This window comes from Mauremys reevesii, linkage group 5 (assembly GCF_016161935.1).
Source record: "Mauremys reevesii isolate NIE-2019 linkage group 5, ASM1616193v1, whole genome shotgun sequence".
Classification (NCBI taxonomy): Eukaryota; Metazoa; Chordata; order Testudines; family Geoemydidae; genus Mauremys; species Mauremys reevesii.
Genome location: NC_052627.1, coordinates 135,162,450 through 135,187,346, shown reverse-complemented (window position 1 = coordinate 135,187,346; position 24,897 = coordinate 135,162,450). Strand labels below are relative to the sequence as shown.

At 48.0% G+C, this 24,897-nt stretch overlaps 1 protein-coding gene across 1 annotated transcript in view; it reads right to left on the bottom strand.

The window, feature by feature from the left end:
• The window catches only part of LOC120407119 (cytochrome P450 26B1), a 45,319-nt gene extending 36,438 nt beyond the window's left edge, over nt 1-8,881 (bottom strand). The window contains exon 1 of the mRNA XM_039542458.1: nt 8,809-8,881. The gene's annotated coding sequence lies outside the window, so the exon portion shown is untranslated. The remainder of the gene's footprint in view (nt 1-8,808) is intronic.
• Nucleotides 8,882-24,897: the final 16,016 nt, after the last annotated feature.

Here is a 24,897-nt window from a genome sequence, read left to right as displayed (position 1 = left end):
GCTAAAGTATCTCTCGTTTTAAAAAAATGTATCATAATCTGTGCAAACAGCTGGAGATTTGTATCCTCAGGTTCTAAAGGATCAGATGCCTCTACAGTAGGTTGTTGGAGGTAACATTAGACTGTCCCGCAATCTAACCTATCAGTTCTTTGCAGGACCTACTGTCCACATTTAGGGGTCAGAACTAGAACCAGAACCCTGTCTCCCAGTGAAGTTCGCCTCACCCTCGCTGGACACTGTAGGATAGAGGCTGCTCTTTCAACAACTACCCTCTCAGAAGCTCTTTGGGCCAGGATGCGTCTTTACTGCCCCCTCCCCCCAAAAGAGGAAGGGGTTGGCGCTTGCAGAAATGAGACCGAGGCCATCCCAGATTGAATTTCCTGCTAAATAATTCTCTCCTCCAGCTGCTGGGGAGCCTTTCTGCCGTCAAAGGGGTGCTGGGAACTGCTAAACGGCTCTCAGCAAGGCAGGTTCCCAGAGCAGCAGCAGCCCATGCCCTCCTGGAGGGCTGCTTCCTAAGCAGCAAGTTCCCAGGCCTCTTTACCTTCAGCAGGAAACAATGCTGGAGAGTCTGCTCTAAGGCGCAGTCCTGGGGTGGGAGGGACTGGATGTCCTAGTGGTTGTTGAGCTGTCTCTAATGTCCATCTGCCTTTCTGTGCAAGTTCCTTGGTCAAACAGTGGCTCAGCAGGGAGTGGAGTGATCTCCAGGGCCTATGACTAGGGTCAATGGGGACCTGGTGCTCCCTTTTTCACACAGGCACTCATGTCTCCCCTGCATTCCCACCCCTTTGGAGAACAACATAGAGAGACCAGTAGGAGCACCGGGCATCCACTGAACTCAGTCTTGTGCGGTGGTTCTGCTTCTCTGGGCCCAGCCTTTCCCCACCTTCCTTCCAGTGCAGTTGCTGCAGCAGCATCTTCCAGATAAGCCAGCTAGTGCATCCCCCAACATGTGGAGAGATCCATTCCACCCCCCCAAGACCTTTACTACACAGGGCTACTGGGGGGCACTATGGCCAGGAGGGCTACCAGTTAAAGCAGAGAACCGGTGACTTGCTTCTAGCCTTGATTCCATCATTCAGCTGCTGAGTGACCCTGGGCAAGTAACGCAAACACTGTGCCTCAGTTTCCCCAAACATGGCAATAATAATACCTGCCTTTCAGAGGTGCCTTGTGTCCCTCCCACTTTCCAAGCAAAAGCAGGAGGGGCAGGGAGGGTGGAAAGGTGCGAGCAGCTGCTTCCTGGCTTCCTTGTGAACAGAATGCTGGGCATCATTAAGAAAGGGATAGATAATAAGACAGAAAATATCATATTGCCTCTATATAAATCCATGGTAACGCCCACACCTGGAATACTGCATGCAGATGTGGTCGCCCCATCTCAAAAAAAGATATATTAGACTTCAAAAAGGTTCAGAAAAGGGCAACAAAAATGATTAGGGGTGTGGAATGGCTTCCGTATGAGGAGAGATTAATAGGACTGGGACTTTTCAGCTTGGAAAAGAGACGACTAAGTGGGGGGATATGATAGAGGTCTATAAAATCATGTCTGGTGTGGAGAAAGTAAATAAGGAAGTGTTATTTGCTCCTTCTCATAATACAAGAACTAGGGGTCACCGAGTGAAATTAATAGGCAGCAGGTTTAAAACAAACAGAAGGAAGTATTTCTTCACACAACGCACAGTCAACCTGTGGAACTCCTTGCCAGAGGATGTTGTGAAGGCCAAGACTATAACCGGGTTCAAAAAAGAACTAGATAAATTCCTGGAGGACAGGTCCATCAATGGCTATTAGCCAAGCTGGGCAGGGATGGTGTCCCTAGCCTCTGTTTGCCAGAGACTGGGAATGAGCAACAGGGGATGGATCACTTGATAATTACCTGTCCTGTTCATTCCCTCTGGGGCACCTGGCATTGGCCACTGTTGGAAGACAGGATACTGGGCTAGATGGACCTTTGCTCTGACCCAGTATGGCTGTTCTTATGTTCTTGGTACGTGGTTGAAGTCCCTCCCTCCAGCACAGTGGGCCGAGATGCCTCTCTCCACGGTGTGCTCTCCTCAGGCCCTGATGGATTTCCAGTAGGAAATCACTGTGTGAGTCAATGCATCTGCCAAGCAACTTTCATTCTCCCTTCCCATCTTCAATGCCTTCGAGGGAGGGAGGGTGGGCAGAGGCAGTGCCACCGGGAGCAAAGGGGAGACCTGGAGCATCCACCTCGCCACACAGCTGCCCTCGGGATCTGTGGGGTGGAGGGAATGACGTCTGGTACTCAGAGCTCAGGACTAGGAGTCACAACTCCTCGGTTCTATTGTCCAACAGTCCCACCCTTGGCTTGCTGTGTAACCTTGACCACGCTCTGTGACTCAGTTTCCCTGTCCCCAAGCTGGCCTTCTGCCCAGGGGAGAATTTCACCCATAGTGACCTGAGTTATCTAGGCTACATACAACCACCTCCAACTCCACAGGCTCAACACTCCTCCCACGGGTCGAGGCTACTGAAGGTGGTTTTTCTACAGTACAGAACTTGAAGCAATGCACACAGTAAGACTGTCGCTCTCGGGGGCAGGGGCTGCCTGTTTGTTCTGCATTTGTATGAGTCGACTGAGACCTTTGCCCATGACTACAGCTAGGAGGCACTACTGCAACACATGTAATAAAACAACAGTGGGAAGAAAGGCCAGTAGCAGCCAACTCTCTGGCCCGGGGGATGGCTTCTCTATTCTAAGGCTCAGGTTTGAAAGTCCTAGACACCTTGGCTTCAAATCCTCATGGGGAAGTTCTCTGGCCTGCATCATTCAGGAGGTCAGACTAGATGATCACAATGGTTTCTTTCTGGCCTTGGAATCTATGAAAGGATCAAGTTAGTCCATCACCCCTTCTTATGTACGTAATTCGAATACCTTGCAATTTACTGTGTTTGGGTCTTTGGGATGAAGCCTGAGGTTGTCTCTGCTTAGGGTGAGGCATTAAGAATCCCATACGAGCTTGTCCCAGTGTTTTTCGCCAGCATTTTCCCTCCCCCTTCCTGCTTTGGTGGAACAGGCTGGCAAGTGGCCACACTTTGCCCCAGAGGTGGCTGCATTTCAGTGGTGTAGGAAGCATTTTGGGATCCTTCAGGATGGGAAGGAAGTAGGACTGCAGACAACTATAAAATATTGGGGGGTGGGGTATGTCTGGTGGTAAATAGCTTAAATGCCTGGTGGACAAGATCTTGTTACATCCCCTGTCTTCCACCCTGGACAAAGTGCCTCAATACTGAATCTCAACCAGTTCAGAATTCATGCCCCCACCCCTCCTTTCCATGGCCCATGGGCCTGACCACATCTCCCCACCCATTCCCCCACCACCCTGTCCTGTTCCCTGTCTCCCTGCATATTCCCCATTACCAGCACCCAGCCTCCCCTCCTGTTCATCATCACATAGGAACCGACAGCACTTGTTTCCCTGGCAAAGCAACATTAGGAAAGTATTTAATGTCAATGTAATTGGCTTTTAATACAATTTAGCAGTTGGGAGCACGGGGAATCCAGCACCAGGTGATCATCTGGCTTTCCTGAGCCCCTGGCAAATGCTCCACTGAGCACAGCGTTAGAACCGCTGGAGTAGTACTTAAAGTTTCAATCTATCAGCCTCGGTCAGTTAGCAAGTAAGGGGAAGTGAGGCATCCCCAGAGCAGCTGCGATGGCTATTTTAGTTACACCTGTCCTGGCTCAGACTGCAGGGAAATGGGGACAAGGCCTTGACGCAGACCCCACGCACCACCCCCATAAAAAGAAAAAAATAATTAAACTCCCTTAGCACCTGATTGTTAATATTTCTAAGTCTCCTGAAGCCGCCATGTCAATTTCATGCGTGCTGCGTTTAGAGGATTCACATGCAGCCGTGTTTGCACCTGTCATCATTCATGAATTCGGGAGCAGTGCCACATTGACATTACAGACTTCCTGTCAGATGATGGGCCTTTCCCCCAAACCCAGGGAAAATATACAGGCAAGACAGGCTAGCCCCCACCAGTAGTGTCTTGTAATTAGAGCTGGGGGGGTTTCTACCCTGCAAAAAATTTCAAGTTTTTGATTCCCCCCCCCCCATTCTGAATTGGGGGACACAACTTTTTTTTTTTCACAAACCAAAATTCTAACAAATTTGCTTGGCGTAAATAACAATATTTTGTTACTGTTAGTTCAAAAGATTTTGTTTCCATTTCAACCTTTTTTATGTAAAAATAAAATACATTACATTAATTAAACACAAAATGAAACAAAGTTAATTCGAAGCAGAAAACTCAAACTTTTCAGTCCCTGAATGTTGAAAGCCAATGTTTCAACATTTTTTTTATATTTTCCCATTTATTTGAAACAAAATTTTGATGAAATCAAAGGGATTTCACGAAAAAAGAAGTCAGTTTCATTGAAACAGCATTTTCCAATGCAAAACTGTTGCAATGGAAATTTGTTAACATGCGCTACTTGTAATGCCAATCTCCACTGACCAGGCAGATTTCAGGCAAAGCGCTTTAACAAGCTTTCCTTAAATAAGCCTTACAAACCCACTGGGTGGTGAACCAATATCCTCCTCCCCATTAAAACTTACATGAAAATTTTTTGTTGGTTTTTTTTGGCAAAATTTTGGTGAAAAAATTAGTCAGAATGTCCCAATTTGGAATTTTTTGGTCAGAACTAGAGCTGGTCAAACAACAGATGAACGTTTCTGTCAAAAATCCCAACCTGTTTTTTTCACCAAAATTACAAATTTCAGGCATTTTTTGACCAGTTCTAATCCCTGCTTTATGGAGGAGGAACTGACCACAGGACAGGCAAGTGTCCTGCTCTGGATCATGCAGCAAGTCACTGGAAGAGCCAGAAATTTAGAACCCAAAAATTCATAGAATCATAGACTATCAGGGTTGGAAGGGACCTCAGGTGGTCATGTAGTCCACCCCCCTGCTCAAAGCAGGACTAATCCCCAGACAGATTTTTTCCCCAGATCCCTAAATGACCCCCTCAAGGATTGAACTCACAACCGTGGGTTTTGCAGGCCAATACTCAAACCACTGAGTACTGATTCCTAGGGCCCTGCTCTAACCAGTAGACCCCACTCTCTGCCACTTCCTGGGAATTCTTTTTGTGGTTGTGTGAAACCAAAACACCTTTCCTAAGATGACACAGAAACAGGGTGCTGGAGTGAAATAGCCAACCAGAAACAGCTCTGCATTTCGGTTTGGTAGTAACAGTGCATGCGACTAACTCCCAGTGCAATCGTACACTGGTGGCTCTAACGGACACTGACAGTGAATTATTAAATATTTGCATTACAGCAGCACCTAATCCATTTGAGACCAGGGCTCTCTTAGGCTAGGTACTGTATGTACAGCCCTTACAGCTTGCACTCTAAAAAGACTGAACAGGCAAAGATGGGAAACTGAGGCACAAGGAGGGGGAGGCAACTTGCCCATGGTCACCAGGCAGATCAGTGTCAGGAATAGAACCCAGGTCTCCTGAGTGCTAGGCCAGTGCACTACCCACTGCTTGCTTATCTCTAGCTTGCTTCTTGCTTGCTTATATATACCTGCCCCAGGAAATTTCCACCACTTGCATCCGAAGAAGTGGGTATTCATCCACGAAAGCTCATGCTGCAAAACGTCTGTTAGTCTATAAGGTGCCACAGGATTCTTTGCTGCTTTTACCCACTGCTGCCTCTCACCCACTCCCTATTTTTGCCTCTTCAAATGCTGGCCTTGATGTGGAAAGTAATGCCACCTATAGGCCATGCAGCAGAATGGCTCCACATGGAAGCAGGCAGCTGGGCTCTGCCTGGGAATGGAGAAAGCCCGTGCTGAAATATAAATGTTGACTCTTAAGCCCCACGGACAGGAAGGAAAGTGACAGGGGCACGGCTGGAGCCGTTCGTCGTCATTCATTCTCTGCACGGATGTGCCTTAACCCCACCACGACTGTGTGCTGCGTCTCGCCCCCCTGCGGCTCAGTGACCATGCGAGGGGCTGGATTGTGCTTTTGACTTCCATGGCGGTGCGTAGGGGCGTAAGGGGAGGTGCCCACAGGGCTCACTGAAAAGGCAGGGCATGACTGCAGCCTTGCCTTCTTCCCAACAGCAACACACCCACACCAGGGGAGAGCTATGGAGCGCTCAGGGTGTCAGATGTCTGCCTCAAAATAATCCCTGTCCAGAAAAAGCAATTCCCCCTGCCTGACAATTAGAGCATCCCTGCGTTTCCTTCCCTCGTCCAGAGGGGCAGGCCTGTCCCCTGCTGGTATTACCCTGCCAACTGTTCCTCCTTCTGGGGCCACCTGGGTATTAGAAGCTCTCAAGCAGAAGCACTATCCCTGTTGCCCATCCACCCCCCTCCACACACGCCCTTTGTATCTGTCTGCCCAAAGCCCATCCCAATCTGCAGCTCCTGGAGCAACCCCCCACCGCAGTGGTGACCTGGCTGCTGAGTTAATCATTCCCGGGCTCCATTCCCTCCAGCCAGAAAGTTTGAGGTTAATGCACAGGACCACACCGGGCTTCCCACCTATTGGAAAATCCTTCAGGCTGGGAGGTGACTCTGATGTTCCCCTAAGGGAATCCCCAACTGATTGTTCCACCAGGAGGAGGGGTGTCACTCCCTGAGAAGGGGATTTGGAGCCAGCACCTGTAGATGTCGGGGATATATTGGAAGCCAGCCCCCACTGCTTCCCTGCCGATCACCCCACTGCCCTGACAGCACAGCTCCATTGCTGTTAGCATGGCTGTGCTGAACTCTATTGTCCAGCCATATTCACTGGTGCCTGGGTTAAGGGCAAAGTGCTTCTCTCACCTTGCCCGACACATGGAGCCTCAACCCCCCAAAAAATCTGGGAATGGGGGTGGGTAGGAGCTGTGGTGGGGAAAGGGTGCCCCTTCCACACAGATAAAGTGAGAAGCACTCATAGATCCCTGGGGGACGATGCTGTCCCGTGTAACACACCTTACCACCTGGCTTGCTTTTGGATTAATCTTAAGGATTATAGGAAATGCTATGGCAGCTCGGACTAAGGGTCCATCTAGCTGAGTATCCTGTCTCTGACAACTACCAGTGCCAGATATTTCAGAGGAAGATGCAAAAAACCCTCGCGTATTGAGCAACTGTGGAATAACCTGCCCACAGAGAAAGTTTCTTCCTGACCCCTGTCAGTTAGTGATTGCCCTGAAGCATGGGAGTGTATATCCCCTTCCAAGCTTTTTATTTAAAAAAATTCTGTTAAATGTAACTGGATGTTCTCATTGTAGCTGCACAAATGTCCAGTTCTTTTTTGAATCCTGCTAAGCTCTCAGCTTGGAGAGAATGGCAGAGCCCCACAGGTTAATTATGCATTATGTAAAAATCAATCTCTCTCTATACATATATATTTCTTAATTTTTAATTTGCTGCAGCCTTTCATTTCATGCGTGCCCCCTCATTCCTGTATCATGTGAGGGTAAACAGGACAGAGCACCTGATTTACTTTTCTCAACACATCGCTCCCCTATATACATTTTGTGTTCCCTCTTTTAACTACACAAACTCTCCTGCTACACTTTTACATGCCTGGCTATGAACATTAGGCAGGCAAAACTGAATCCACTCCATGCTAAGAGATATATTTTTTCACACGTGCCATGAAACAGTCTTGAAGGGCACTTAGACATTTCTAGGTCCTGTTTACTTTTGAAATGTAGCATTTGCTTCTGAAATTATTTTGTATTTTATCAAGCATTTGTTGCCTTCTGGCTCTTGACATCTTTTTAACATACTGATCTGTTTCTATTAATATTTTAGCCACCATAGTAAAAAATAATAATAATAAAAATAAATAAATAAGGACCGCTATGGATTGGAAACGCACAACTGCTATTTTTGATTCTGGTATGACCATTACAAAAGCCGTCGTATACGTCATATCTAACTACACACAAAAGCATAACGTTTGTATTTGATCTAAAGTCAGTTTTCAGCAAAAATCTGAAACCTTTGGACATATATTCCCCTCTGCTCTACTTTGTTCAAAATGGATTTCATTTTGCTTCTCTTTTTTATTTAGATTATTTGTTTTATTTGTTCTAGGCTTTAGTTTTCTTTCCTTTAACCAGAAGGGTTTTATATTTTTTATCGCATATTTCACATGGGTGGATCTCAAAGCACATTAGACACCTAACTGTCTGTGTAAAATTACAACAAATAAATGTGGATACTTTAATGGAAACCCCACATCCAGCGCAGCCAGACAAACAGAATCTATTAAAGATCTGATTTAATTTAAATAAAATCTCCAATTTCTCTGTAATTTAAGCATCATCCTTGCTGAGTTATTAATTGAAAAAACATGACCCTGCAATTTAATTTCCAGCTGGCTTTCTGGTCACTTTCTTTTTTTTTTAAACCAAAACAATTCTAAAGTGGATGGGCTAGATTCTCAGCTAGTGTACATTGCTGTAACTCCGCTGACTTCAGTGAAGTTACTCCAGCTGGAGATGTTCCTTATAGATCCATTTTCGCCAGCTGGGGATCTGGCCCAGCATTATTAACAATCAGACAACTTACAACCTGCAATGAAATTTACAAGTTGCTGGGTAGCTCAGCCTAATATGAAAAACTTTGACTGAAGCAATTCAGAACAAGAGAAGGATAAGAATGTTTAGAGAGCAACTGGCTCAAATTCCGCAGATCTGGAAACATCAGTCATCTGATGCCAGCCCCAGCTAGCAATATTTTCTACATTCTATAGGCTGGGATCTCAAATAGGTAAAACATTTCACAGTTCAAACAAACAAACAAAAATTTGTAACTTACCAAATACTTAGAGTCCAACTCGACTTGAACAATTTACTGCTCCCCCAACCCCCCTGACCCAAATCTACCTCCTACAGATTGTTCCCCCCTTGAAAGAAGCCAAGAGCATTTTATAGAATAAAAGCTGGTGTGGTATCCGCCCACAGCATGATGTCTGAAAATGAGTATTCATAAGCATTTAAGAGCTGTGGCAAGGTAGGGCCCACCCCCCCCCACACACACACACACCCACCCTGCCGCCCCTCACATGAGTGTGCACATTTCAGATCGCAGATTAAACTTTTTTTTTTTTTTGCTTGTTGTTCTTTTTCTCTCCCCTCCAACCCCCCCCATGAAAACATTTTTTTAAATGTTCAATTGAGATTCTCAAATATCCTCCCCCTCCCCCGCCACACCCCTTCTCCCTGCAGTAACAGTTTTTGAAAAGACTCGGAAACCAGTATGTTTCTGCAAAGAGTTTATCAAATTACATTTGGTGACAAAGAGCTAAAGTGCATTTTCTTGAAGGCTTGACAATTGGGGATCCATCAAGGAAATGAAAAGAATGACAGAAAACCAAGGGCTTTTGTCAAATGTCGAAACAGCCGCGTGAAAGGCAAGGATTTGGGGCCTTTTGGGTGGGTTCGCTTGATTTTTGTTTTGGTGGCATTTGGTTTTATTTCGTTTTAATGTCTCTCCTGCTAGTTAAAGTTCTAACCCCAGGGAAGAAGGCAACTTCGGGGGGCTTAAAATTCATGAGCTCTTCTTGTTTTTAACAAGATGTCAGTGTTCAAAAGGCTGGGGCAGGGGTGTGGGGGGGGAAAAGCCCTTTAGAAATGTGAAGCTTCAGAGATAATGACTGATCGCTTTAAGATTGCATGGGAACAGGTGATATTTTCCCCCTCCTTTCCTTCCTTCCTTTTCTCCCCATCAGTCTTTTGTTTAATAGGATACTAACAAGAGAAAGGAGCAAGATCATTTTGATATTCTTCTTTTTGTGTGTGTGTGTTCTCTTGAGAAGAATGCAGCATGGTAGAATTCCAACCTTTTTTAGAAACCGTGGCGAAAGAGCTACAAAAACCACCCCAAAAAAGGGCAAGGTGTCTCACTTCTTTTCTTACTACGGCGGAACCTGCCCCGAGTGACCAGCTACAATCGGTGGCTTTGCAGAATTAGGCTTTAAACTGAGCTTGAAGAAAATTGTATTGGGGGCCTTGCATTGGGAACAGGGTGACTAATGGAGACTCAGCTGACTGATTCTCATTTCCACTAAGGCCCCTTTACGTAAATGTGTAAGATATGTTATAATATCATTTACATTCACAATAAGGCCTCTTTACACTGCCAAAGAGGTATAAAGGGACCTTAGTGTGTAAACGGGAACCAGATCCTCAGATCCTACTCCCTTTACAGACTTCTGCAAAGCAGGATCCAGGTACTTAGTACAGATTTCATCAATACTTCCCTGGTGCAAATAGAGCATAAGGTTAGAGGGCTAGGGGCACTGGAGATATATATTCAATGAGTCTGCACACTAACAATCTATATATTTGCTCCCATTGCTGCTGCTAGCACCAGAGAAGGATTCCCCTCAAAGGCACAGAGGGACGCCGCCTGTTATGTACACTTTCCGTCCACAGATCTACTTGCTAACGTTCCTCGCTTGAATGGCATTTATCCTCTGCTGCTTCCCTATAGAAACATCCTATGTAAGAAGGAGATCAGCTTGGGACCTGCTCCCTATACAGGACGGCTTCCGAGTCCAGACACTTTTGCACCACTGTTCCTTTCTTGGTTAGTTAGGAACAGTTTGTACGTCTCGTTTCTGTGCGGGAGATGCTGAACACACAAATAGCTCAAGCTTCTTGCTGCTGCAGATGAATAGGGAAAGAATAGTCTCTTGAAATCTTTAACTGAAAGACCAGACATAACTACATATTCTTAATAATCTCAGGTATACAGAGGCTTTAAATACATTTTCCTGGCTTTGAGATTCTGATGGGGGAATTTCCCACCTCCCCCTCAGATTTTGATTCCTTTTGTTCATTTTTCAGAGTTTTCCTCCTTTCTTTTCCATTTTTTATCTTTCCTTTTTGTTTCTCTCTTTTAAAATGTCCCTTTGGAAATTGTCTGGATGCCTTTAAGCCTCCCCCATAAAAAAAAAAGGTATGAATTCTTCCTTTCCTGACACCCTTCACTTTTATTCCACTGCCACAGAAATCTCTCTCGCAAATATCAGCCCCCTTTGCAAACCATCTGGCTTTTCTGCTGCCTAGATCTTCTGCACACAGCAGATAATTACTCGAAAGACGGGGCTGCCTTAGAATTTGTGCATCAGTGTAAGAATGCAACCCCTGTTATTCTGCATGCTAATAATGTTGTAAAAATTTGTAAAATTAAAAAGGCATAAGGAGAAATATCTTATTCTGCTCTGGAGGGAAAATAAATGAGACTGAATTCCCCCGTTCATCTCAAATGAAAATACCAACATAATCCAAGGCAAGAATTGCAGGTAAGGCAAGTAGTACATATATTTTAAAGGGATCATAGCTTGAAGATGTTGCTGCGGAAATTTAAATATTATATTATATCCACACACACCCCAGATCCTTTAATATAAAGCATTGCTGATGGGACAGCTTCAAGGAGATGCAGTCGCGAGGGAACCTGAAGAATTTAAACTTTGCTCGGAAAGTACCCTTTTTAAAGCCAAGTTTGCCTGGGTGCAAATGCTGAGTGCATTTGGCTGTTAGTTCATTTGTGGCTAGGATGTGCTATCCATCCCGGTGTTACCTCACATCGTTTTCCTAGTTTTCACCACTTTGCCCAGCTCTTCGAATCTCCTACTCCCCTCATTACAAGCCTGGAGAGAAGGTTAAAAGCATGACTAGAAAGGGAGCGTTGAAGAGCACTGGCTTTTGCGTTTCAGCCGAAGGGACAGCACGTAATTTTATATTAGCGACAAACAAAGGGCTGCAGACGCCATGCTTTTTAACCCACCAAAAGGGCCTTTTCCTCTGCCCTAAATCATGCCTTGTTTACTTATTAAATTCCTGTCACAAACAAAGGGAAGCTCAATGTGGGATTCATTGTCTCCTTCAATGCTGAAAGGAGGCACTCAAGATGTGTCGGATTCCTCGTGAGCTCCAGGATTGGAACGGGGTCGTTTGCAGCGGGGGTGGGGGCGGATGGTGTGGGCAGGAAACCCCGGTAGATCTCCTCTTGAGAAGCCACTGACCATGCAGCTCAGGCGGCTGCGTTCCCAAAGGCCCCCAACAAAATTTGCTCTTCATTAGTGCTTTTTATGAGCTAGGGACAAGAATCAGCTCCAATCCAGCTTGGATAGTTCAGTAAGAACCAGAGAAAGTGAGATGGGGGCGGAGGGACGACTTCATTACAGGCAGGGAACTTGCCTTCCTCAATCCCATTTCTTCTTCATTTCATCTTTGGCTGGGATCCTGCAGTGGGCAGACCCCTGCTTCCTGCACGGTGCTGCACTTTGAATTCACGAAGACCCTGCTTTCTCCGGCATCAGAGCCCGATGCTGCTAGAACGTCACTTCCGAGCACTGAGCTCATCGCTGCGAGTGGTCCCCATTGACTTCAGCAAGGCCTACACACCAGAGCAAGCCCTGCATTCACTGATCAGCCTTCCGCCCCCAGCCCGTATTCCACACCTGCATAACTTTAAGCATGTGAGTAGTCCTGTGAGACTTAAGCAAGGGTCTGAAGTTAAGCACGTGCTGAAGTGCTTTGCTGAGTATGGCTGTGGACCAGGAATCAAAGGCCTACGTGACGGCAGGGTCAGGCCCCAAATCAGGACCCTTTGGACTGAAGCCTATGGGGCGAGCAGTGTAGGTGGAGCAGAATCAGCCCCCAGGAGAGGTTAGCCCTTCGCAAATGGCTTGTTTTACACAATGACCTTGTCGCAAGGTTAATACCGCTTCTGCGTTCCACACAGAGCGCCAGATCCGGGGCTAGTGTCTAACATGCGTAACGCACCCGCCACTCACAGCACTGAAAGCCACTGATGAGTCAGAAGGGGGAAGAGGTACAATGTGCCGACCCATAAAGGCAAACCAGCAGGCAGCCAGACCCCTCCCCATCTCAGTCACCTACAAAAAACAAGACTGGGGGCTCGCTGATGGGCTCTGCTGGACAAAGCTGAGAAAGGCAAAGACGGAGCACAGCCCCCTCACCAAGCCTGCCCTGCTGTACTAACCTGGGGACCTGAGAGCAGGAGAGTCACAGCTGATCGCAGGGTCAGAGTAAAGGAGAGAGCGGGAGGTGGCTTGGTCCAGAGATACGTTGAGCGGCTTCAGCTCCCTTCGACCTCGGCCCCTCCCAAAATCCGGCCCGTCATTGGAAGAACTGGTTGAAATTCTTTGAAGGAAATAAACAATAAACAGGCTTTTGTCAAAAATGGATCTTTTTGTGAGAAATTTGTGGGGTTTTAAAAACTTTTTCCATTTTTTTGACAAAACCAGAAAATGATATTTTTTAAAATTTTCTTTTCCCCATTTTCAATGCCAAAATTGAATAGTGGTGGGCGGGCGGGCGTGTGAGAGAGAGAGAGAGAGAGAAATTTTTTTAAAAACAATATTGTTGATAAAAAACTGAATAAACTCAAAATTGTTCCCTGTTCAGGGCTGGTGGAATGAAAATTATTTCAAATTTTGTGGATATATTTTTGGGGCAATTCTTCATGATGTTTCAGCCGGAGCTAATCCTTAGTCTCACCCAACCCGGATTTCTCTACTAAGTGTTTATGTTTTAGTGAGTAAAAAAGAGATGGAACAACCCCACTAAACCTGCAGCAGAAGCTCATGTGACACTCACTTACTAGTTAGTTTAACAGACACTAATTATTTCTTCATTTTACCTATTTCTGTGTTTCTGTCCCACATCCTTATTGTTGGTGAGTTATGGAAGTAGGGTGACCAGATAGCAAATGTGAAAAATCGGGACAGCGGGTGGGGATAAATGGATACATTTTCACACCAAAATATTGGCAACTCTCTATCCATGCTGCATGACCAGATTATTATATTCAGTAATATGTCACCCAAGGATCTAAAAGCACTTTACAAACACGAGCCAAATACGGTTCCACATTCAGTACTTCTCTCTCTCTCTCACACGGATGGGTGTGTTTGATTGATAATTGTCCTGCTATCTGTTAACTTCCCTGCCTCCCACCAGGAGGGGTGTGAGGCCTGAATGAATTAATGGTTGCAAAGTGCTTTGAGATCCTTAGATGCAAAGGGCTACAGCAAAGCAAGGCGTTAGGAGTCAGGTTTGAAGAGCAGCATGGATAGGGAGTCTCCCATATTTTGGTATGAAAATGTACCCATTTATCCTTTCAGTCTACGCGGTGCCCTTATCCCTTAGACCCAGACAGGTGAACAATTATATTTAAGAGCACAAGACACCCACATCAAATACTGGCCAATGCCGCAGCTGCCAAAATCCATTCACATTCATTAAGACGAAAACCACATTCATCTCTCTGACCCTAGAATCTGCTTTCCTTCCTCCCAACCCCATCCTCATTTAACTTGCCCGCCTGTTTGAAAGGTGGCTTTCCCCCGCTGAAGCTCAAAGGATGGTCCTTGGCCCACCTAGCTATCAAATGGCAGATACATTAATGAGCTCTGAAAGAGGACGCATCCCAAAGGTCATCGACAGACAATGGGATTTTTAGTAAGCGCCATGGCTGGTGGTGGTTGCAGCATTGTGCACTTCAGTCACTGGGATGTCAGGGCAGCTGCACAGGGAGCAAATGCCTGGAACGGACACGATTTACACTGGGGCAGTGTGATTTACACAGGGGTTTGCACCAGTGCTGGTGGCTAAGACCCCATCCCAGGTGACTTAAACAGCCAAGTAAGGGCTGTAGAGCGAAAAGGCGTCACGGTGAAAAGGAAGGCGAGGGCTTAATGGCCAAGGTTTTTTCCTTGGCTCCACCCTGTAGCAATTCGTTGCTCCCCACTGCAAGCGCAGCAAGACTAGGGAGAGGCGAATGTTGCAGCCAGGAGAATGCTGGAGCCAGGAGGAGATTTTTGGCTCTGTGAGAGGAAATCTTCAGCAATGTTATTTCTATTGAGGTGGTGCCCAAGGACCCCAAACAGGGCCCCACTGTGCTCGGTGCTGTACAAACAAGTGCCCTAAATGGCCGGAGTCTCAAGAAGAGATGGCTACGTCTGCTCATGGCAGAGTGGTCCGGGGGTCAGGACTCTTGGCTGGGACTTGGGAAATGGGAGTTGAATTCCTGACTCCACCACAGCCTGTCTGTGACCCCTTGGGTGCATCTCAGTTCCTCCTCTGTAACATGGGATAATAGCACTGCCTTGCCCGACAGCACTCTTGTGAAGATAGATCCATTCAAGACTGTGAGGTGCTCTGATGCTACGGTAAGAGAGGGCTAAGATATATTATGTGTGAGAGCATCACTCGGAAGTGGAGTTAAACTCCCAGTTTGTGAGAGGAGTCTTTTTCGGTTCTCATTCCCCCCTGAAGGTTCTTGTTAAGTGTTGCCTTTGGTCTCCCATCTTTAAAGAAAATGAGAAAATAAAGACAACTGTCCCCCTTCGCCCACCCGCGGGAGCAGAGCTGGATTTAATTTCTTTTCCTTTTGTCGTTCGAGTTCAAAATTTCACTTTAATGGCTCTGCCTCCCCCATCCTGTCCTTTGCTTCTCTGGGACAGGAAAATTCCCTGTGTGCTTTTTATTTTTCCCTCCTTTGTTCTCCCATCATCCCATTTATGTGATTTATTGAATTATTTTTCTCCTTGTTCCTTTGGGGTTTTTTGGTTTGGTTTTTTTTGGCCTGTCCCCACTCCATTGTGTTTTTGTTTTGTTTTTTGGTTTGGTCATTAACAACATCCCATTTTTGCATGGGAGAGGTTTCAAGAACATTTCTTTTTGCGTTGAGCACCAGGCTGAGTCAGACAGATCCTGCTCAGATTCAAATCCACTCCTGTGCTCGGTATTAAGCACAATCCCACATGGTGCGTGGGGTCCGGGGAACTGGCCAGATTAGAAGTAAATGAGGCACACTCCTGGTTGGTGTAAATCTGTACATCTTGTGTAAATTGGCCTGGCTCCATTGCAGACAACCAGCTGGAAATCTGTCCCATATTATCTTAGCAACCCGGACTGCTTTACAACAGGGTTCTGTGCAGGCCGGTGGATCTGCCTCCATGAAGCCTGGAATGGGTTGAAATTTTTCAGAGGAAAAGGGTTGGGGTATTTTGGGTTAAAAAAAAAAAGGCGCCTTTTCTGAAAATAAAAAAAAAGTTGATTTTTTTCAAAAATTTTCATGACTTTTTGGTCCACCCCATTCGCGAAAGGGTCGTTGAAATGTCTCAGGTATCAACATTCAAGAATGGTTTCAAATTCATTTAAAAAGCAAAACAAAACAAAAAATAAAAACCGGATTGGTTTCAAAGCCAGAGAAACGACGTCAAACATTTCCCAAAAGCTGGTAAGCGCGTCTTGGGCCCAGCTCTAATGGATCCGACTGCAGGAACCGCGGCTCCACTAGCTGGGAGCAGGAGATGCAGTGTGGAAGTGTCCCTCTGCGGGAGGGGAGAAAATGGTGTTTGTGCAGTGCCTGGCATGGGGCCTGCTACACTTTCAGCTGTATGCTGTTCAGGGACGGGGCTAGCAGGGCAAGAGAGAATGTGGCAGGAAATGGCCCCAGGTACACCAAAAAGATAAGCCCCCCCTCACTCCAAACTCGAGGTTCCTGTAAATTTTCTAGGCCCTGAATGGGAGCGAGTAGCTGAATCCCGCTGAGTAGCAGCAGCCTGTTGGAAGCTAGCTGGGTATCTGCCTGGTGCTGCGGTGAGAGCCCTGCTATAAGAAGCAGGTAAGAAGGGCCGCTGACCAAGCTCTCATTCATATGGTAAAACACTCAGGGCTGCCCTGTTGAAGCCAGAGCCCAGCTGAAAAGTGGAGAGTGGGAGGGGACAAGAGTGTGTTTTCAGATTGGTTTTTGATACACAGCCTAGAATAAGGCACAGAGGAGCTTCTTTTAAGAGTGATGGCACTAAAATAGCCCTCTCCATTACACAGACACTAATAGAGGCTCAGTGTATTATTCCTATCAAAGTGCAATTTGCATTTACAAAGGACTCCTGGGAAATGATGGATGGGGAAGGAATGGAGAAAGCCTTGTAAAACTGAACGCGCTCGCCTGAGAGTAAATTTCAAGTACAAGGCGTTTTTTCTTACACCTTCCCCTCGGCAGAAACTCGTGACGTCTGCTTAAATGAACATTCAGCTTCTAGCCTTTCACCCCACAGCCCATCAATAAAAGACAGACGATCCAAGGAGAAGGATCCTCATTTATCTTCATTAGAACTCTGGCCAGCTCCTCTGATCACAACGTCAGAGTAGCCAGGGATAGAACTGCTACTGTTCAACTCGCTGGCTTTCGTACCCACACATACACTGAACTGTGTTTGCAAATATTTACGGGTGGGGAACCTGCTTTTCACATCACAACCACCTGCCCTAAACAGAGGGAGAAAGATAAATTCATCAGCCAAGGAGTCTTCTTGGATTGCAGTCTCCAGGAATTAAAAAAAAAAAGAAAGAAAGAAAAAGCAAACAAAGGTTTATGAGTATGAAACCTCCATCCATCATATCTTCTTGATCTAAAGCCAGATTGCGAGGCGAGGCACCTTATTAACAACACCCATGTGAGGGAACATAAAACCCGCACATGGGCAAGGCAGTAAATTGCATATACAGGAGTTGGGGTGTGGGGAGTTGAGATGTTTTATTGCAGTGGTTCTCAACCTTTCCAGACAACTGTACCCCCCTTCAGGAGTCTGATTTGTCTTACGTACCTCAAGTTTCACCTCACCTAAAAACGACTTGCTTACAAAATCAGACATAAAAATACAAAAGTGTCCCAGCACACTAGTACTGAAAAACCGGCTGACTTTCTCATTTTTACCATACAATTCTAAAATAAATCAACTGGAATATAAATCTTGTACTTGCATTTCAGTGTATCGTACATAGAGCAGTATAAATAAGTCATTGTCTCGATGAAATTTTAGTTTGTTCTGACTTCGTGAGCACTTTTTATGTAGCCTGTTGCAAAACTAGGCAAATATCTAGATGAGCTGATGTACCCCTTGGAAGAGTTCTACGTACCCCTGGTTGAGAACCACTGTTTTACTGGAACTCTCTCTGTGCCTAACTCACAGGATTAAGGGATTAGCCGCAGGTTGAAGGAAAGATTTGGCAACACTTTATTTGCCATCCTTACCCTTTTCATTAATCGTTATATCGCATCAATAATTGATGCTCTCTAGTTCCAACAGGAATTATTTCAGGGGCGTTCTCTAGCCTGTGCTATGCAGGATGCCAGACTGGATGATCGCAATGGACCCTTCTGGCCTTGGAAGCTCTGAACATAGGACTTGCTAGAATGAAGTAGGTCCATGATCCACCTAGGCTAGAATCCTGTCTCCCACAGCTGTGGAGGGACCTACAAGAAACACCACATGCAGGAAGCAGCTGTGGGATAATCTGCGTCCACATTAGGTCTCCTCCTAACCACCGCTAGTTTAAGACTGATTTAAACCCTGAAGCTTAAGGTTTAATATCTCTTCCAAAAAGTGTCAGCATTTACTAAATCAACTCTGGACATTCTAGATACCCGTATAAATATTCGACCCCTCTTTGAATCTTTTGGAAGTCTGAAAAGTCTTCTGAATGTTTTTGGCCTCAGTGACATCCTGTGACAGTGAGTTCCACAGTCTAATGAGGCCCTGTGTGACCATGGATTTCCTTGAATGGGTGGTGAATTTTGCCACCTTTCAATTTCACTGACTGTCCCCTTGTTCTCATATGCTGTGTTGTTGTAACTGGGTTGGTCCCAGGATATGAGAGAGACAAGGTGGGTGAGGTAATATCTTTTATTGGACCAACTTCTGTTTGTGAAAGCTTGTCTCTTTCACCTACAGAGGTTAGTGCAATAAAAGATATTACCTCACCCGCTTTGCCTCCCTTGTTCTTATGCTATGAGACAGGGACAACAGTGGTTTCTGATCTACCTTCTCTAGACCATTCACAGGGCCGGCTCCAGGCACCAGCTCAGCAAGCAGGTGCTTGGGGCGGCCAAGGGGAAGGGGCAGCACATCAGGCTCTTCAGCGGCAATTCGGTGGCGGGTCCCTTGGTCCCTCTCGGAGCGAAGGACCCGCCGCTGAGTTGCCTCCATAGAATGAAGCAGTGGTAGAGCTGCCGCTGAATTGCCACCGATCGCGATCACGGCTTTTTTTTTTTTTTTTCCTGCCACTTGGGGCGGCAAAAACCCTGGAGCCGGCCCTGACCATTCATCATTTTATTTGCTTCTATCAGGTCTCCTTAATTCATCTCCCTTCCAAGGTAACACTCCCACTCTTTCCAATCTCTTTCCTATCAGAGTTTTTCCAGACCCTTGATCATTCTTGTCACCCTTCGCTGAACCCGCTCTAGTTCTGCAATCTCTTTTCTAGGATGGGGTAACCAGTTCTGCACACTGTATCAAGACAATGCCACCCCATTAATTTATATAATGACATCCCAAGTATTCTCCATATTATTCACCATCCCATTTGCACAGCCACTACCTGACGGTGGAACTTTCGTACGGGAGCAAATTTTAACAGATCAGCATTACAGCAATTAAATCATAGGGGCAGAACCTGAACGGCTGTAAATGAACATCACTCCATTGACTTCAATAAAGCGATGATGGTTTACAGCTCACTGAGAATCTAGCCCATACCAAATGTGAGAAATTGAGGTTCACCGCCTTACCTGTGCTGGACTAGTGAAAGATCATTCCTAAAATATATTCTCCAAGGCTCTGTCCTCAGTGATTAGGTTCCCGTGACATCCCTGGGAAAGGAACATTCCGCAGCAAAGCTCACTCTGGGAAAAAAATCTTCCCTCATGTATTTCCCTTGTAATAGCATCCTGTTGCCTCAAGCATCATATCCTGGGCACCTAAAAGACACACCCCTAAACCAGTGGTTTGCAAGCGTTTTAGTTACAATTTTTGGTTGTGCCCTAGACAAAACCAGACACTTGCAAAAGTAAGCCTGACACCCTACTCATAAACCTAATGGAAACCCTGACATAACTTTATTTAAATTAGATACACCCTGGTGTGCACGGGGGTGGGGGAGGGTCGATCTGAGTTACACAACTTCAGCTACGAGAATAGCGTAGCTGAAGTTGACGTACTTAGATCGACTTACTGCAGTGTCTTCACTACGGTGAGTCAACGGCTGCCGCTCCCCCGTCGACTCCGCCTGCGCCTCTCATGGCGGTGGAGTACAGGAGTCGACGGGAGAGTGCTCAGGGATCGATTTATCGCATCGAGATTAGACACGATAAATTGATCCCTGCTGGATCGATTGCTACCTGCTGATCCGGCGGGTAGTATAGACATATCCCCAGATACTTACCCAGGGCACCAGCAAGGCTTCCTCAGCAGTGGGCTGCTTCTACCTTGCCGCCAGGCTGCACCCCGAGGGCAGGGCCAATACCTGCTCCTCTTCCCTCGGGTTTTCAGGGTGGGGGAAGACACGTGTGAAGGTCTCTGGGGGCGGGGCGCAGAGGATGTTAACACTGACCCACAGGCTGGGTGGCCCGTTGCGGTGAGTCAGGGGGTGGAAGTGATGCTCCCTCTCTGTCCCCCCCACTAGGCTGTGCTGCCTGGCATCGCTGCCCCCGAATGTTCCTCCACGCCCGCCTTGGGGGAGGCACGCCCCCCCCCCAGTTTGAAACCCTCCACCCTAAACGGGAGGGAGCACAAAGCGTTCATTCAACTGAGGAGCCAAAGCGAACGTCATCGCTCACCCAACACTAATGAAATGGATGACGAAAAGGGAGGGGGCCTAGCAGAGACGGAGGGTCCTGCAGCTAAGATGCAGGCGCCACCTAGGACTCAGGAGCTCTGTGTTCCTGTCCCAGTTTTACCACTTACTTTCTGTGTGAGAATCTCTTTGTACCCTGTGTGTAAAATGGGCAGAATAATCCTTCCGGTCTCCCACTCATTGTCTAGTTGATTTAGACTATAAACTCTTCAAGGGAGGGGCTCTCTCACCCTGTGTACATACAGTGCCTAGCAACCTGAGGCCTAAATCTCCTGGCATGGTTGTCACACAAATGAGAACTACCTGGCTAAGCAGCAGTTCTGCAGGAAAGGACCTGGGGATTACAGCGGACAAGAAGTTGGATATGAGTTAGCCTTCTTGGCAACAAGGGCACACTGCTAATGGCATATTGGGCTGCATTAATAGGAGCATTTCCAGCAGATCAAGGGAAGTGATTATTCCCCTCTATTTGGCACTAGTGAGGCCACATCTGGAGTATTGCGTCCAGTTTTTGTCCCCCCACCACAGAAGGGATGTGGACAAATTGGAGAGTCCAGCAGAGGGCAACGAAAATGATCAGGGGGCTGTGGCACATGACTTATGAGGAGAGGCTGAGAGAACTGGGCTTGTTTAGTCTGCAGAAGAGAAGAGTGAGGGGGGATTTGATAGCAGCCTTCAACTACCTGAAGGGGGGTTCTAAAGAGGTTGGAGCTCGGTTATTCTCAGTGGTGGCAGATGACAGAACAAGGAGCAATGGTCTCAAGTTGCAGTGAGGGAGGTCTAGGTTGGATATTAGGAAACCCTATTTCACTAGGAGGGTGGTGAAGCACTGGAATGGGTTCCCTAGGGAGGTGGTGGAATCTCCTTCCTTAGAGGTTTTTAAGGTCAGGCTTGACAAAGCCCTGGCTGGGATGATTTAGTTGGGGATTGGCCCTGCTTTGAGCAGGGGGATTGGACTAGATACCTCCTGAGGTCCCTTCCAACCCTGAGATTCTATGATTCTATACCTGGCCGTGCACACCCTGAAGAGGAACAGGGCTTATTTCAGAAGGTCTGAGGAGGGGGAATTATTTCCACTCATGCCCATACCCAGGCTTGGGCGTAAGGCTCTGAATCAACTCCCCCACCCTCTGCCCCCTCTCTCGTGCTCAGCATGAGGTAATAGGAGTTGTCTATCCCTGACGTCTAGGAGGCCATTACTTTGTCACGTCTCTCCTGGCTGCTGATCAGATGTATGTCTGAACAAGGGTTTTCTTTGCAGACAGCACGCAAAACATTGCTCAAGTCTGTCTGACCAAAGGTGACCTTTAGGACCGACTTGCTGGACTTGCCACTGAATCCAAGAATATACCGATCTGCACACAACGTACAACCTCATCATTCTTTTCTGTAGCCACTTGGTAACACTGTCTCCTTTTGCTTTTACTAAATACAGTGGGGGTCATCTAGTTCTGTATCCCAGCTGTGGCATTAACTAGAACCTGAATGCTTCAAGAGTGGGAGGTGAAGGGGAAAAGTCCATAATGCACCTGGCAAGTTGTACAATGTTGTACGTAGGGAGACACAGGGGTGAGCTGGAGCCGGTTTGCACGAACCCGTTGTTAAATTTAGAAGCGGTTTTAGAACCGCTTGTTAACTGGCTTCCCTGCGAGGGAAGCTTTGATAGGCTCTGCCTGGGAAGCCTGTAATTCCTCCTCCCGGCCGCCGGGGGGCGCTGCGCTGCGCTGCGAGAGCCATGAGAGCTGCCTCCTGGCCCTGTTGCTGCTTCTGCTCCTCGGCCCTCTGGCCCTGGGACTCCTGCTGCTGCCTGGTGGGTCCCTGGCTGCTTCCTGCTGCTCGGGCTGCTCCCAGCCCCTCCCCGTGTGAGTATCTGCGCCCCTCCCCCGCTCCCCCCCGCCTTCCCTGCCCCCTGCCACAGCCACCCCCAGCCCCGCCCCCTGCCCCACCCCCTACCCCCAGCCAGCCCCTGCCCCCAGCCAGCCCCCAGCCACCCCCTGCCCCAGCCCCTGCCCCCAGCCAGCCCCTGCCCCAGCCCCTGCCCACAGCCGCCCCCAGCCACCCCCTGCCCCAGCCCCTGCCCCCAGCCGCCCCCTGCCCCACCCCTGCCCACAGCTACCCGCAGCCAGCCCCTGCCCACAGCCAGCCTCTGCCCACAGCCGCCCCTGCCCCACCCCTGCCCACAGCTACCCGCAGCCAGCCCCTGCCCACAGCCAGCCTCTGCCCACAGCCGCCCCTGCCCCACCCCTGCCCCCAGCCAGCCCCTGCCCGCAGCCAGCCCCTGCCCGCCCCTGCCCGCCCCTGCCCCAGCCAGCCCCTGCCTACAGCCAGCCCCTGCCCACAGCCGCCCGCAGCCAGCCTCTGCCCACAGCCGCCCCTGCCCCACCCCTGCCCACAGCTACCTGCAGCCAGCCCCTGCCTACAGCCGCCCTCTGCCCCCCCCCCGGCCCACAGCCACCCACAGCCAGCCCCTGCCCCCAGCCCGCCACAGTCAGCCCCTGCCCGCCCCTGCCCCCAGCCAGCCCCTGCCCCCAGCCAGCCCCTGCCTACAGCCAGCCCCTGCCCACAGCCGCCCGCAGCCAGCCCCTGCCCACAGCCGCCCTCTGCCCGCAGCCAGCCCCTGCCCCCAGCCAGCCCCTGCCCACAGCCAGCCGCAGCCAGCCCCTGCCCACAGCCACCCCCTGCCTGCAGCCCCTGCCACAGCCACCCCCTGCCTGCAGCCAGCCTCTGCCCACAGCCGCCCGTAGCCACCCCCTGCCCACAGCCACCCGCAGCCCGCCCATCTGCATCACCTGCCCACAGCCAGCCCGTGTCACTCCCTGCCTCCAGCTAGCCCTGCCCCACGCCCCTATCTGCAGCCAGCCCCACATCCACTGGTGCCCTGCAATTCCCAGGGCAGTAACCCTGCACACCTGCTTTAATGAGGGGGGGGCAGGGAGCAGCTGGGACCCACACATGTGCACACCCTAGAGTGACCAGACAGCAAGTGTGAAAAATCAGGACGGGGGTGAGGGGTAATAGGAGCCTATATAAGAAAAAGACCCAAAAATTGAGACTGTCCCTGATCACCACCCACACATGTGAAACGGAGCTCATTTCTAGTTCAGCCCCATCTTTTTAAAAAAGAACTTTAGGTAGGGTTAAAATACATCTGTATTTTCCTGGACATGTCAGGCTTTTCGGTTCTTAATCACCTCCTGGGAAAATATGGACGTATGGTAACCCTATTGGTACAAAAAATACATGCTGTCGCACATCCCTTAAATCAGAACTTTTTATAGGGAACCCGTTGTTAAATCAGAACTTTTTATAGGGAACCCGTTGTTAAGATTTTGGCAGCTCATCACTGGGGAGACATTCCTTTCTGACATGATCAGTTTATGCTCTGAAGCACGAGATTAGTAAATGCTTTACCCTGCTTTTAGCATACTATTTTTCACAAAACTATCATCCAGCCTTTTAAAAATCCAACTACAATTCACAAGTCTCTGACTTCCAGGGTTATTGTGAATTCCACAGGCCCATGACACACTGGATGAAGAAGTATCTATTTAGTTTATTGCTGAGAAAGTTGAGAGGACTAGATCGTACACAGGGCGAAGGTATCAGAAGTTAAAGGGCTCTTGAGTTTAATGTAAGATCCTCTGGCTGGATGTGGAAGCTGGACAAATTCAAAGGATAAATAAATCAAATTTTTAACCAGAAGGATAATTCGCCATTGGAACCAACATACCAGGGAAGGTGGTGGTTTCTCCCTCACTTGGAATCTAAGTCAAGACTGGGTGTTTTTCTAAAATATACACTCTAGGTCACGCCGAAGTGATGGGCTTAATGAAGGAAGTGTTGAGTGAACTGTATGGCTTGTGTTACGCAGGTCAAATTAGGTCATCAGAGATGCCAAGGCCAGAAGGGACTAGTCTGACTCCCTGAATAACACTGGCCATTGAGCGACTCCAAAATAATTCCTAGCGCGGAGCTTTGAGCATCTCATTATGGTCCCTTCTGGCTTTCAGATCTGTGGCCTTCCTTGTATTGGTTCTAAATTTGCCTGGCGCCAAAAGGACAGCGTACAGGTGCAAAATCATGGGTCAGAGTCAGTGTATGCCCAGGCGGGGTCAGTCCCACTCACTGCCACAGGGTGTAGACTGTGCACGCCAGGACTCAGCTCTGGTTTGCATGTTAACATTTTTTTTTTTAAGTCCTTAGCTGCCTTTTACTAATGACACCC